This window comes from Pezoporus occidentalis, unplaced genomic scaffold (assembly GCF_034315485.1).
Source record: "Pezoporus occidentalis ecotype Australia unplaced genomic scaffold, CSIRO_AGI_Poc_V1 ctg13, whole genome shotgun sequence".
Taxonomy (NCBI): Eukaryota; Metazoa; Chordata; class Aves; order Psittaciformes; family Psittacidae; genus Pezoporus; species Pezoporus occidentalis.
The window spans coordinates 11,320,423-11,335,912 of NW_026913103.1; positions in this window are offsets into that span (position 1 = coordinate 11,320,423).

The window sequence follows — 15,490 nt, forward strand, 5'->3', positions numbered from 1 at the left end:
CCCAGAATACCAAGCATTAGTCGGTGGCCTTTGCTCAGATTCTATCTGTGGAGAGATGTGGACTTGTTCTTGCGGTAACCACCAATATGCTATCTTTGGATGTCCTAGACAGCTACAAATCCATAATTTTTCTTCCTTTGCCTCTAGGACTGTTAAAAGATCAGAAGAAAATAAAGGCCACTACACTGAATTGGGAGCCTTGAAAATTACTTCTGTCCACAGCTCTCCAACTGATTTGTTTTCTGACCCCCTTATTTTCTTTTCTTTTAGGAATGAAGAACGGGGTTCATTGAAGAATAGGGTTGATTGAAGAATGGGGTTGTAAATTAGTAACTTCAAGGAAGTTAGGCTTTCTTAGCAACTATAGAGTTAAGGAAATGGCTAAGATAAGCATTGCATAAGAACTGGCCAGAACCAACCTGGTGGTTACTGACATGACAACGATCCTAAACCGAAATGTTGAAGAGGAAGATGATAGATGGAACACTCAGTGGATAAAGAAATGGCTGGATAACTGCATGCAAAGAGTTGTGGTCAACGGGTCAATGTCCAGCTTGTAACGAGTGGTGTCCCTTGGGGATCGGTGTTGGGACCGGTCTTGTTCAACATCTTCGTCGCTGCCATGGACAGTGGGATTGAGTGTGTCCTCAAAAAGTTTGCCGATGACACCAAGATGTGTGGTTCGGTTGATAAGCTGGAGGGAAGGAATGCCATCCAGAGGGACCTCGACATGCTTGTGAGGTGGGCTGATGCCAACCTCATGAGGTTTAACCATGCCAAGTGCAAGGTCCTACACCTGGGTCGGAGCAATCCCAGGCACAGCTACAGGCTGGGCAGAGAAGAGATTCAGAGCAGCCCTGCAGAGAAGGAGAAAATGAACATCAGCTGGCAGTGTGTGTTTGCAGTCCAGAAAACCAACTGTGTCCTGGGCTGCATCAAAAGGAGCGTGACCAGCAGGTTGAAGGAGGTGATCCTGCCCCTCTGCTCTGCTCTCGTGAGACCTCACTTGGAGTATTGTGTGCAGTTCTGGTGTCCTCAACATAAAAAGGACATGGAACTGTTGGAACAAGTCCAGAGAAGGCCCACGAGGATGATCAGGGGACTGGAGCACCTCCCGTATGAAGACAGGCTGAGAAAGTTGGGGCTGTTCAGCCTGGAGAAGAGAAGGCTGCGTGGAAACCGCATAGCAGCTTTCCACTATCTGAAGGAGGCCTATAGGGATGCTGGGGATGGACTCTTCATTAGGGACTGTAGTGATAGGACAAGGGGCAAAATGTTAAATCTTAAACAGGGGAAGTTTAGATTGGATATAAGGAAGAAATTCTTTACTGTGAGGGTGGTGAGGCACTGGAATGGGTTGCCTAAGGAAGCTGTGAATGCTCCACTCCTGGCAGTGTTCAAGGCCAGGTTGGAGGGAGCCTTGGGTGACATGATTTAGTGCGAAGTGTCCCTGCCCATGGCCACAGGGGTTGGAACTAGATGATCTTAAGGTCCTTTCCAACCCTAACTATTCTATGATTCTTTGATGAAGAAATAACCACCAGGGGTCCCAAAGCCCACTACCACATTTTAGTGCACATGCAGGAGGAATTCTAAAAGTATGATGTAATGTATAAGTAACTCAATGAATACGTACATAATCTAATGAACATGTATGTTTAAGGACAATATAATCGCAGCCTGGCTGATGCTCTGACCAGACACGCTAGGAAAAGCTATCCCCATGTCTCTCTGCACTGCAATAAGGAATACCTGCTTTTCAACTTAAACTTTGTTGGTACGTTCCTGGAGATTTCTCCGAATCAGGATGTGATGATTTATAGTTTTGTTTTTTTAAAATTTTTATTTTTATATTGTGTGTGTTTGCGTGACGGGAAGAATTACACCTTTATAAATCTTTGGTCCATGCCTAGCCAAAATGGGAAATTATACAGAAAACTGGACAATAATAAGAAAATAAAAGTTAGATTCAAACCTCATCTTTTTAACAATCTCTATGACAAGAACAGGAAATAATTGATTTCATGCATTTTTAATATTTCTAATTTTTAATTTCTAATTTTTAATATTTCTAATTTTTGAAATCTCCAAGCTCTTATCTAAACTGTGGCTAATACTGATAGGAACCTCTCTATAGGACTGCAATCATGGAATTTTACCTTTAACAGATTATGATACTTCGGCACAAATTTCCCGCAGTATTTAACATGTGACAGTCTTGGTCAAATCACACCCTAGCTGGCTTTAAATGCAGTACAGAAACTCCTGCTAACCTCAGTTCTCAAAGCAGAGGCTGTTGCTCTACTGCTATTAGTCATGGTAACCCTAGCTCATCATGTCCCATTTGACCTACACTTCTGTGATGGTAAAGACATGTCTTAAAACAACTCAAAAGATAGAAGGAACTCACAGTTTGCTGTCGCTTGGGGAAACGGCCAGGGGCAGAGCAGAGATGATGCTCATGAAGGTGGGGGATGTTTTTCCTCTGTTGTCTGCACTGAGGCTTCGAAGGTCAGTTGCTTGGGCAACAAACTTCCTGGAAACAGTGACAGACACTGTTGCACCTACCAGGGCATAACGCGAACTGGGTATGGGGCTCACCAGATCCGCTGCGAATGAGTTTCTGCTTGTGGAAGAGTTCCTAGAGAGTCTGACCCTATAAAAAGACAAACGCCCTTCACCTGGGTGGTGTGTGGTGGTATGCTTTGGACTCCAGTTTGTTCATGGACTACAAGGATTTCAACTGAAAGGGACTACAACTGGAAGAACTACAACTGAGTTTCAGCTCACTGACGGAGAAGATGTCACTGGATCCAAGGGGTGGTGAGGCTATTTCTGTTTTCTTTCCTTCTTTTCTTACTCCACTTCGGATCCTTTATGAGGATAAGAGCGTGGTGAGACTTTTGTTCCTCCTGACAGTTTCAGTGAAGTTTATAATAAAATTAATTGTTGTTTCACTTCTCAGCCTCTGGAGGGCCTGTGGTTTCTCCTGTGAACCGCACAGGGTATGATAAAAGATCACATTCCCAGGGCCTGCGAGCAGAATGGAACAACTTACAGGTTGCTCATTAGGTCTTCCCACTTTAGGAACTACATCTAATTCAAAGCCTCTGAAATGCTGAGCTCAAAACCTGTACTAGTATCACGCTAAGTCTTGTATTTACCTGGGCAGTGCCACCAGACTATCTCATCAGTCTCTAACAACTTTTTCTTTTTTTTTTTTCCCTAAACCAGCCAGGGGCTAACCTAATGACAAACCAGTGTTCTCTTCTACACTGGAGTCCCAAGACTTATGATCATAAGACCAATCAGACAAAGCTTTTTTGTGGCTCTTAGGGACATGGTTTAGTGGTGGACTTGCCAGTGAGGTTCGTGGTTAGACTCAATGATCTTAAAGGTCTTTTCCAACCTAAATGATTCTATGATAAGCCTAGTTTTAAACTTAGACTGTACCCCTGGTAGGTCCTCTATCTCTAAACTGCTTTCTCAGTATGGCACCATTAAATTTAACTGCTGGAAGTCCTTTTAGCTAATACCTCTTCAATGTAGTTAGCAAAGTCAAAAGGCCATGTACTTCATTAGTAGTCTTAGTTTAGTGGCTTTTCCTAGCCTGAACTCTAAACTCCAGATGAACTCTAAACCCTGCCTGAACTTCATAGGGTTGATGGTGCCAAGCCTAATCAGATTCAAAATAAAAAAAAAACCAGTAAAATATTGTCAACCTTTGCTATGTTTGGTCATTGTCCCCAAATTCCTGAATACTTTCGTACTTTACCCTGAATCATCAACCTTTCTCTGTCCTATACCTAACTGTAGCTCAGGCATTCTAGAATATAGCTACCCTGTTAAGCCTTGTTAGCCAATATTCTGATCTCATGTTTGGAATCAAGAGTAACACTTGACATGTCAGGAAGTATTTCTTTTCATTGCAGACTCCAAAGTATGCTGTCGTAGGAAAAACAGGACAACTTCATAGGATGTTTTCAATTATTTTTTCCTGGAATCTGCTGGGTTAGCTGAAAGGTATTTAAGGTATAGACACCAGGTAGATCCTCAGCAAGAGATGCTGTATGAGAGCGTATGTGTTACAGTGTTCAGTATTGCAGCATTCAACTTTTGGATTTCTATTATTAAAATATTTATTTGGAGATAAGTTATATTTGGGTTAAACATGACTATCAGATGAATTATTTGGCTAAATGAATGTTACCTGCTCTGTAAATCATCATAGACTACAAAATGACTTAATACATGCAGTACAATGTGAAGTTGGTTCTTTAAACCTTTGTTCATTGAAGTGAAGGTACCTATGGACACACATGCCTAAAGACGTGTGTTAAGCAGCAGCCATTGACAGCTAAACATTGGTATAGCTGGTCTTTTATCTGTGAATCTGGAAAATACTTGTATAGTTATTGCAGGCATCAGATTCAAACATCTTGAGTTTACAGATATCATTCTGAGCTAGGACCTCACCACAATGTTATGTTTCCAAGTGAAGGACTATCTTGTGACATTGAAGGGCCACTTAATTGTTTCTTTATGTTATTTTCAAGCATTGTTGCCATTTGGCCTTATCTGACTGCTTAAACCCATTGTTCAGACATTTGAGGAGTAAGACTCTCCCCCCTAGGGAGAATTTTGTGGTAATTGAGCTCTAGTCAGCATGGTTTACCTTTCTTCTTGGTATATTTTTAACCTCAAGGACTTTCTCTTGTCAATATATATCATAAAAGAGGTCGAAACAATAGCAATTCCACATATGAGCATCTCTTTAGCAGTTGTTTCTTAACTGTTACATGATTTTTTTGCTCTGTTCTCAGTGACTGTTGTGCAGTACTAATCTCATTTAAACTGCAATTTAGCTATACATATACATAAGGCATATATGCACGTGTGTATATTTCATGCACACACATAAACACACCCTGTTATACACAAACTACCATGATCTGACCTGATGAAAACAGTGTGTGTGTGGCAAGCTCTCAGTTGCTGTAATAAATGGTTATTCCTTGTAAGACTTCAAATGGCATAGCTTTGTGGCATAAGAGGATTTTTGAGTCTTGTACTGATGTAAAATGTTTTGATGCTATTGATGCGGGGTGTGTGTGCATTGAATAGTATTGTCCTGAATAGGGTTAGTTTGTAGAAAATGAAGACACTCTGTAGTACAATGCATCAAAGCATTGATTCTTTCTGATCAAGCATGTGGAAACGTACTGTGAATTTGCATCAGATCAATCTGTGGCTGAATTATTCACAAAATATGATTACTGATGATTGTTCTGATGAAACTTGTCACAGGATTATTGTGAATCATCCACTTTTATAGCAGGGCAGTTTATAACCCCCATACAGTGGGAAGAAAAATAGAAGTACAAGGTTGATGTTTAGCTTTTTTATTCAGGAAAGGATGTTAAGTATTCACTCTGATGTTGCAGTATACAGAATTAAAACAAGCTCCCTGAAATTAGTCCCATCTTATTATTTACATTTGGATTTTTTTAATCATATCACGCTGATTCTTATTACCCTATTTAAGTACCAGTTCACTGTTCTGTCAGTGGTGGAGGTTCTGTTAGTGGTGAAGATTATCAGGCATTGTATCTTATTCTCTTTCTTTATACTGCCTGAAGTCCCCACACATTCTACATATAGCTTATAATTGCTATCTATTTCTTAGTGTTGCTAGCTACTTATTTGCTTTGTGTTGAATGTTGGAGATTAGCTATATTAGGAACTCTTTCTTCAGCTTAAATTAAAAGATTTTCCTCTGTTTTGATTGTGGCATATTTACCAAGAAATAATCTGTTGAGCTAACTTGAACAAAGCATACTAGAAATGAAGGGGGAAAATATATTCTAATATATTTATATTTAATAGTTGTGATGTGAATCATCTGAAGTAGTCCTATGGGAATATTCAGAAGTGTAGAGTAGAATGTATAAGCAAATGGTTGCTGAATAAGGGCCAGAAATGTTATAAAATATGCAGGTTAATTCATGTAGGTACAAAACTTGAAAAAATAAAATATCCGTTATTCAGTTCTCTGATATTATTCTTGACCATTAGGACCACTGCTGATTCCTAATACTAATCAGAGACCATCTTGATTTTTAGTGTTCCCATTCCAGGTACTTGGATGCATGAGATGTAATAAGATTCAAATGGATAGCAAGATGATTTTTGCTGCAGGCTGAATTTTGATATAACCAATTGCCCATTACAGGAATCTCTGTTTTTTCAACAACTTCCCTGACCATGTAACATGAAAAATAGTTTTGAATTTTGAAACATCTTTGCAGGCATTTTTGTGGTTCTGAAGTAGCACATGCAGCAGTCTTTAAATACGTTTCACTTCCACTACTAAAATGAACAGAAATGCTAAAATAAGAAGTATCTTCTGACACTCCAGGCATGTGTTTGTTGCTGACATTTAAGATTAGGATGTTCTCCAATCAGCTTCATTCACTGTGGTGTGATTTCAGAGTGCATGAACTGGTTTTCTTCCATCTGGAGCTAAAATGGAAGATGTAATGGAGTTATGGATCAAGTTAATACACTGCAGACACAAATAGACATAACCCCATACTAGCCATATGAAAGCTAATCTGAAGTAATCCCTCTGCCATTCCATGAAACATGGATGTTGGATCTTTGTCACCAACTATCCCATTAGACTAGTACATAGCATACTGGGCCATGCCATTTGTTGACACAGAGAGCACCTAAAATGCATATGCACTACTGTATTTCTTTGGTTTAAGTGTTCTGAAATGTAATGATACCAGTAACAGTTCTGCTTTCGGGTCAGGCTTGAATACATATGTAAAACCCCAAACAGGTAAATTAAGCAAAAATTAGAAAAGTCCATAGACACATAAGTAATATCAGTATAACATGCTTAAATAATGCAGTGTGGGAAAGAGCTCATCAGTCAAGGACTACATATTTAGAACATAATTTATTATTAATAGATGCAGAAAGAGCAGAATAGGGAAGAACTGCCTTTCTGTGAAAAAAAGCTTTTGAAGCAGCCTATGTGAGATTTTTAAAGGAATATGGGTGGACTGGTAAATTAAAGCTTGAAATTAAAAAGGGAGTAAACTGACAAAAGAAAATAACTACGCACTGTCTGATCAGAAAAAGCAGCATGACAGTATGAAAAGAAATCAAAAGCGGAAAGTGTCTAACCTCTACTCCCAGGCGTAGCTACTTAGAGCTAGAGGTAAACATGCACCACTTGGGATGACAGATGATCATTTTCATGTTTTTAATAACACCCTTGAGTAGACTAATTGTTGCTCTGAGAACATGCCAAGTTGCATGTGCTGTCTCCTTTTCATGGAAGGATGTAGTGTTAACAAATTTTTAATGTCACCATTACTATGATGATCAGCTTAACAGCATAACCCTGAGTATGTTTATATAGGCATATGCCTATATAAACATACATGCACATTCTTATTCTATAATACATTCAATCTAAAAAGTGTCACATAATCCTGATTTATTCTATAAGGCCAAGGAGCCTTGATCAGATCTGAAAGTGGTGTAAAATTGGAATAAAATTCACTCAAATGGTTAATAATCAGCCTGAGTAATGAGTCACAGAAGTGGTCTAAACAGTAGCTTCCTTGTAAAAGATTTTATGAAAGTACTTAAGTAAGTTAGCAGTAGTTTAATTCAGTCCTTATCACCTAAAGACAAAGGACTTTATATAGTGTTATCAAGACTAATAAATATCTGTGCATGACTACTTTGGTCACACTGCATGCAAGTAATTTCAATGAGTCACCTTGTATAGTAAGAAGCTATTCATCAATAATAAGAACAAGATGACTGGAAGGAAACTTTACATTGCATCACAACAGGTCAGTCTTGCTGAGAGGAGGCAGAAGAGAAATACTAAAAATGGTGTCACTTGTCCTGTTTTTAATGTTAGTTTATGACCACCATACTTTGGACCACATGGTAGAACAGCTGAATCACTGTGGTAGTCAGCAAACTAGGCAAAACTGGTGCTTTACACTGAAGCTTACAATATTGTGTAAAGACAATTAAATGCAGTTTGTAGATGGCAAAGTTTTTCTCTGTCTTGCCTGTCAAGGTTTCTCAGAGCTGGCATCCTAAGTAGAATATAGATAATAGCGGAAGATTAATAAAAATAATAGCTTTTAGTGGCTGAAAAATCTGCAAATACTATTGACATTTCAGAAAAGCAATTTTGAGAGATTATTTCTTTAAAGGGAAAGACATATAGCTAAAAGCAGAGTAGAAGTGAGTAAATATAAAGTAGTAATGAAATAATTTCTTACATCTTTAGGAGAATTTGTTGATGATTGTGTTGCTCTCTCTGAAAGCTTCTGTTTCTCTGTGCTTCTGTAATGTGCCTGAGTTACTGCACATTTGTTAGCAGTACTTACAGTGACTACCTGACCTTGTATATGCAACCAGGCAGAATGCAGACAGAGAACTAGTTATCACTGCACACTGATATGTTTCTGGAAATGATCATTTTATGTGACCATTTTTCTTCTGGATCTCTGTTGCTGCTGTCAACAACCAGCTTAGCAAAATGACCAAGGGTATATTTCTTTTTGGGGATATATGTCTGCCCCTTTGCTGGATATCTGCTGTACAATATGTCCTAGGTCCTGAAAGGGTGTCAAACCTGCCAGAAGCTACAATGTGTGCACACTGTAGAAATACTGACACTTCCTTAACCCTTCCATGGCCTGCTCAGCTATAGCAAAGACTAAGACCTTGTCCTTAATAGAAATAATGATGTTGTAATAAAAAATAAACAGACAGTGGGAAGTTTTTTCATACTCTGGGACCTCAAGTCTTGCTTTACTCAGATCAACAAAGTATGTTTAGTGTTGGAGTCTTAGTAATAAAAAAAAGTAGGTTTTAGTATAATGTTGTATTCTTAGAAATTAAAAAAAATGAAGTTTTGAATTTGAAAAGTTCACTGATTTTTCTTTTAAACGTAGCTAAAGTATTTGTTCTACCTATCCCTATGCATAATTACCATTTATAGCAATAGCTTGACATGGTTCCAGGGGGACCAATTACAAAGAGTAAACACAGTAAGATGGTTAAAGGAACTTCCTTGTTTTATGTCATTCAAAGCTTACTTTAGGTCAGAAAATCCGTTTCATGTTGCTCTTTTCTTCCAGTCCTTCAATGAGAACTGTACCCTGGATTTCAGTGAAGTTTAGCTTTCTAGATTCTTGGCCTTAGTCACTTATTTTAATGAAAGGATGTTTTTATAACTGAGAGAAATCATATTGGCATCTTTATTCTGTGTTCACAGAATGGTCACATTTCCTTTTTCATACCATACTGAAGATGGGAGGAAAAATTGTATATATAGGTGACATACAAACCACATCTTTTTGTGCGCTTCTATTTTGATGGGAAAAGTATTTCTTAGGCTGCACAAAAAGAAAATCAGTATGTATGTTTTCTGGCTCAGTGTTCAACTACCAAAGGCCATTCAAATGTCCTGTAGTTTACAAAGGCAGATAAAGGCTTGTGTATCTGAAAAGTTGTTCATACCAATTCCTTTGCACTGTGTCTTTAATCAAATCTAAGCAGTTCTTTCTTCTCCTTCCAAGAAGAGCTACTGGCCTGTATAGGTGACAGTGCAGCAGAGATCACTGCTGGAATTAACTTTGAGGACTTGAAGGATGCAGCTTTGCTGATGAGTAAACACAAAGAGAGAACTTCTAATGACTTCAAGTTTAGAGGCTTGATCCATTGCCTGTGGACAGCACAGGCAATGGGATGACCCCCACTGTTTCCTCTGAGATTTTTTTCCCTGTTGTATACCATAATTTGTAACAAACACTTAAAAGTAAAGGTTTGTTTGCTTGTGGGTCTTTTTTTTTTTTGTTGTTTTTTTTTCTTTTCTTTAAAAAAAGCTTTAATGATACAGAAATAGATTTCAGCAGGTGTTTTACATCCTCTTGATTGGAAGAGGATGTGACTTCCACTAGGCCCACAACCCATTTTAACTACAAATATTAAAAATGGTTGAGGTAAAAGTGATGTAAAAATATTTTGTCATGAATAATCCTGTAGCAGGCAGAACACCTCCTTCCTTCTTCCTTTCCATCCTTCATTTATTCTGCCCCCCTCTCAAACCACCTTAATATAATTTTTTAAAATTAGATCATCTGCAGATCACCTACTTATATGCTGACAGCTACAATTTTTTATTGTAGATATTCATGTGCCTTTGTTCTCTCTGGCCACTCAAGTTTATTTACTGGGTTTGTTTCTGTGTTTGCCTTTTGATGTTGTTTTTCCTTTGTTTTGCATAGTCTTAATCACTTTTTTTCAAAGAAAAACATGCAAGTAAAGTGACATTCTTTCAGTGACCTTTCTCAAATAAAAGGTATCATGTAAGATTAGAGAAAATGCTTGCAAGCACTAGTAAGAAAAAGTTCTAAATGATCTTGCTTGTATTATTTGTTGAATGCAAACACAGGTCATATTTGAATGAGCAGCTAACAATGTGATCCCAATTTCCCCCCAAATAAACAGAAAGAGGATATTTTGCATGTCTGTATCCATAAATAATAAATGCCTTAAAGTTTACACAGAGTAAATAAATTAGTAGTTCAGGACAGAGCTTAATTCTGCTCTCACATACTTTTTACTGCTGCAGTGATTTCTGTGAAATTTCAGTGGTACTGTGATTCATTGGCTGATGAGAATTAAGATTCTTGGTCTGATATAAATTGTTTGAATTACAGTCATTTGACCAAGATGATTTCATTAGTGATGAAAAAGCTTACAGAAAGCAAATATATGGGGTATAGGGACAATAACTGAAAGCTTTGGAATGGCTTTGAGTAGGAAAATACAGATACTTAACAAATTTTAACGATTATATTGGTTCCTTCTTATTGCCTGTGGCTCCTTACAGGCATTCTCATGGTGGAGCAAATACTTGTTATGGTCTTTGGTAGGTGGATAATGAACAGTTAAAACTACTCAACTTCAAATGAAAAAGTGATTTTTAACTTGCATCATCCTATTAACCTGGCATCTCATGACTCTACATGAGGTATAACCCTACATGAATACAAGAATGACTCTACATGACTCTACATGAATACAAGAAGACTGAGGAAATGGGTAGTGACTCTACGTGAATACAAGACTGAGGAAACAGGTAGTGGTGCAGGAGCAGAAATGTGAAAGTGTCAATTATACAGCACTTATGGCTTAATGAGAATGAGCTCCACTTAGGCACCTTCTTCTGGAAGTAGAGAGGGACTCCTCCCCACTCTGATCCTAATTTGCCCACCCCTTGTTGTTTTCTCTAGGCTTGTAAGGAGCAGGAAAAAAGCCTCAAAGCTTTACCTTGCCCTCAAAAGAATAGTTTTGGTTGTAGTGTGCAGCTGTGAGGGGATGTGTCCCCTGCTGCACGCTAGCACCATACTCTGCCTTTCAGAAAGCGCTCACAGCCTCCTTTTGCTACTGAGTAATGTTGTCAGTGTTATTTTGTCTGCCTACAGTGTGGGCCTGGTGAAGAGCCAAACATGCTTTCACATTTCATGCTGCTGTGGGATAGGACCTCTGCCCCTACTGTATCGCTCTGCACCAGCTGGCTCTTCTGGGGTGAGCCTGAAAGTGGAGAGAGTCAGGAACCCATGGTGGTTTGTCAAATTGGAAAGTACCCCAGGAGGTGAGCAGAAAAGGCATAGGTAATTGTGACCAACACATAATTTGCTAGTGTTTCTGGCAACTGTAGTTTCAGTTTAATTATTCATATGAATACTTTGCTGGAATGTTGCTGTTGTAAATGTGTTCTTGCATATCTTATAGAAGTGATGACTTTTAGGACTAAAACCTGTAAGTGGTATTCAGTCTGACTAGCAGGGCAACAAGCTGGGCTGTGCTTCTAAAGATGGGGCAGAGAAGAGCAAAATCATGTTCCTTTACCTCAGAGTGGCAGTACCGTGCCTCCCTATATCCCCGTGCAGGTCAAGGACTTCAGTATGTTGCAAAAAATAACAACCTTCACACTAGATAAAATGCATACGCATGGTGCTACTGTTGTTACTTAACCATTTTATATGTCAGAAAAATAGTTGCATATGGAGATAATAATCAGCAACCTGTAGAGAGAGAGTCCATGCAGCTGGTCCCATTTTGTACAGTGGAACCACAGTCTCTATTTTTGCTTAGGACCATTGTGTTGGGGCAGGCTGTGACCTTAACCAAAGGCACTGTGTTACGATTTTCCTTCCCAGCTAAAGATGTGCCTGTGTGATGATATTCTAGACAGATATTTGTCTAACCTAGTCTTAAAGACCTCCAGTAGTGGAGAATCCACAATGTCCCCAGACAATCTATTTCACTGCTTCATTATCATTACTGCTAGAAATTTTCCTAAATTGCATTTTTATTATAATTGCTTGCAGTTACAAGTAACTGATTTCCAGAATGCCAGATGTGTAAATAAAAAGGGACTGTTCCCTCATAAGTCTTCCATTATCACTTTCTGACAAATTTAAATACAACAGTGTCTGTATTTGAGAAAAGGGGCATGCTAGAAAATGCGTAATTCTTTGCACTAGCTAGGACACATTATAACACAGTTGCCAGCAATTCAATGCCCTGTGCCACTGAAAGAGTGCAAGATGGTCAGAAATTATCTGTAAACATCATCATCGAAATCTTGGAGGAAAACTTTCTGATGCTGAATATGTAAAAAGTTTTTCATATGGAAAGGTTTTCCTCCATTTTGACACAATGCAGATTTTCATTTTGCTGAGTACATTGCTGAGTTTAAAGATGTTATAAAGCTACTGTTATGAAAATCAGTCCACTCACTTTTTTTTTTTTTTTCTAGCTGTACCAAAGAAAGAAGAAAAAATCTGAATACTCATTGCTTTGCATAGATAAAAATGTACCCAGGTTCAAACTGGGTATATGTAGAAGACTGTCACTCTGCTTTAGTAATGCTTGTGCTTTGCATAAATGTAATTGCCTATAAAAGTAAGGCAGTAGGAAATCAAGCCCAGTAGAGAACTTTCCTTCTAGATGCAGTTTCATTTGATGATGTCCAAGTATGAAATCTTGTGAATTGCCCCAGATATTATATATAAAAAAAAATTTAGATGAGTAAGTTCTGTAGACACCCTCTAATCGTAAAAACTGTTGAAGCCAACATTGAAAGTGAGGTGGTTAATTAACTTGATGCTTAATTTACAGAATATTAAACCAGTATGAAGTATTCATGCACCAGAATTTCTATACCATCCGTGCACATGGTATTGAATGTGAAATAGTTTAAATGATATATGAAGAGAGCTTATGAAAAGACTATATCCAAACCTCTTATGCTGTATCTGCAACAATGCTTGTGTTATGCAAAAGGTCTTCTAGTACTTGCAGTCTGCATGTAAAAGCTGATTCTAGGATCAGTGGGGCTCTTGTGGTCACTATGAAGTACAAATAGATGCAGAAATAAATGAGTTTACTCTGCTATCCTAATTTCTGATCTGGCTAGTTACTATGAAGTAAAATGTAGTTTGATCTCAAATATAGAACTAAATGGAAAATCAGCAGTGGTGAAAAATCTCAAATGATTGCAGAACTTTTCTCCTAGTAATAATTCTGAAGAGTAGAACCCTTAGGAGTCAAGCCATCCAATCAAATGAGCTTAATATTGCTGTAGCAATATAATTGCAAGGGAGGATATAATACAATAACTATTGCAACATGATGCTAAGGGAAAAAAAATGTGTATGTATGGATGTATACCGGACAGGATGGCTGAATGGCCTGCTTCAGAGACAGTAGGGGATAGAATCATCACCAATACAATTTACTTCTTTTGTGTGTGTTTCAAAAATACCAGTTTTGCAAAGTAATCTAAAAAGAGAAAAAAAGGAGCTTTGCAAAAGAAAGCCTGAGCAATTGAAGATGAAAATAGAGAAATGTAATAAACCCTGAAATATGCTAAATCATACTTCAATTCAGGCATTACCTTTTCAGCACTACTTCAGATAATAAAATTTGTGACAGTGGTGCAGGCCAATAAGGAGCATTTCCTGCTTCATGACACAAGTAAGTACTGCAGCTGCAACGTTACATGATAATTTTATGTAATGTACTTGGGTTTTTGGTTGAAGTTTTACAATGAAAGCTACAGGATCCATGAAGTAAACTGTTCAGGATGAAAGTAAAGGTCTGTCTGCAATTCTGGCACAATTGTTTCCCTTGAGGAAAGGGAAGAGAAGCTGCAAAGGGAATGAAAACTTCCCCTCTCTTCCTGTCTAGGAATTTCCCTGCTGGGTGAGCTGCCAATTGGTGTTTGACCACCTCAGCCACCCCAATAATACCCCTGCCTAACCGTTCCGGATGCACTTTTGGGCAAGCAGAACTCATTTGCCACTGCATGCCTTTTCCTATGTGTGCAGATGCTCTGTACCATGAATATTTGCAGACAAACTTAACATTTGCTGTTGGTTCACTACTTCTGGTTTAGTAATAGACCCTTTTATTGTGTATAATCCTGGAAGTCTGATTTTATACTCAGACCTTTCTACTCAGCATTTCTGAGAGACTTAAAAGTGTTATGTCATATAACTGTACAAACTAAGGTAATCTTATTGCATTAAGGTAGTTGCATATAAAGAAGAGATCCATATGGAGGTTGGCACAAATAAATGCTTGGCTTAAATAGAAACATTGGTAAATATTTCTGATAAGCTTGATCTTAGTGAATTCTTAAAGGCCAGACAGTGTCTCAGTGGGACATCTCAGAATGGACTCTAGGAAACCTGAACCCTCAGTTCCATGGCCTAACCATATGGAAAATAAGTATATCACGCGGAACAAAGTCATACTCCAAATCAGTATGACTGATCTGTCAAAGTTCAAAGAAACTTTCATATTTGATCTGGATAAAAGCTTATCTATAAATGTGGAGGCACAAAGGAAAAGAAGATTAACAAAACTCAGAGTTAGAAATAATAGCTGCTGATGTTCTTGATCACCTTCTGCATCAAAAATATAAATGTTTGGTTGCACTACTGCAGCAAGCTACCAAGGTGACCATCTGCCAGTTAGCTTCCAGGGGATCTACAAAAATTCTCTTCTAAATCAGGATATTTTATTTTCAAATTGGGGGAGGGGGGACTTTTTATAAACATCTTTAATACATCTGATGACTTTATGGGCTAAATTCTTAATAGGATGAGAGTTCTCAGCAATAAGTAAATAACATCAATTCTCATCAGATACAAAGCTCATGCAGAGATTGAATGATGAGGGTAAAGCCCATCATGAAAACCTGAATCAAATTTATTAGCAGATGTTCAGTGGTGCAGAAGAATTATACATGAATAACGAAGTGCAATGATAGCTGAGAGCTCTCAATTTCCCTCTTTTCCCAGGAAGTACCTTTTAATGGAGGTCTTTTCCCAGAAGCTTGACATTGTGTTGAATCGTAATTAAG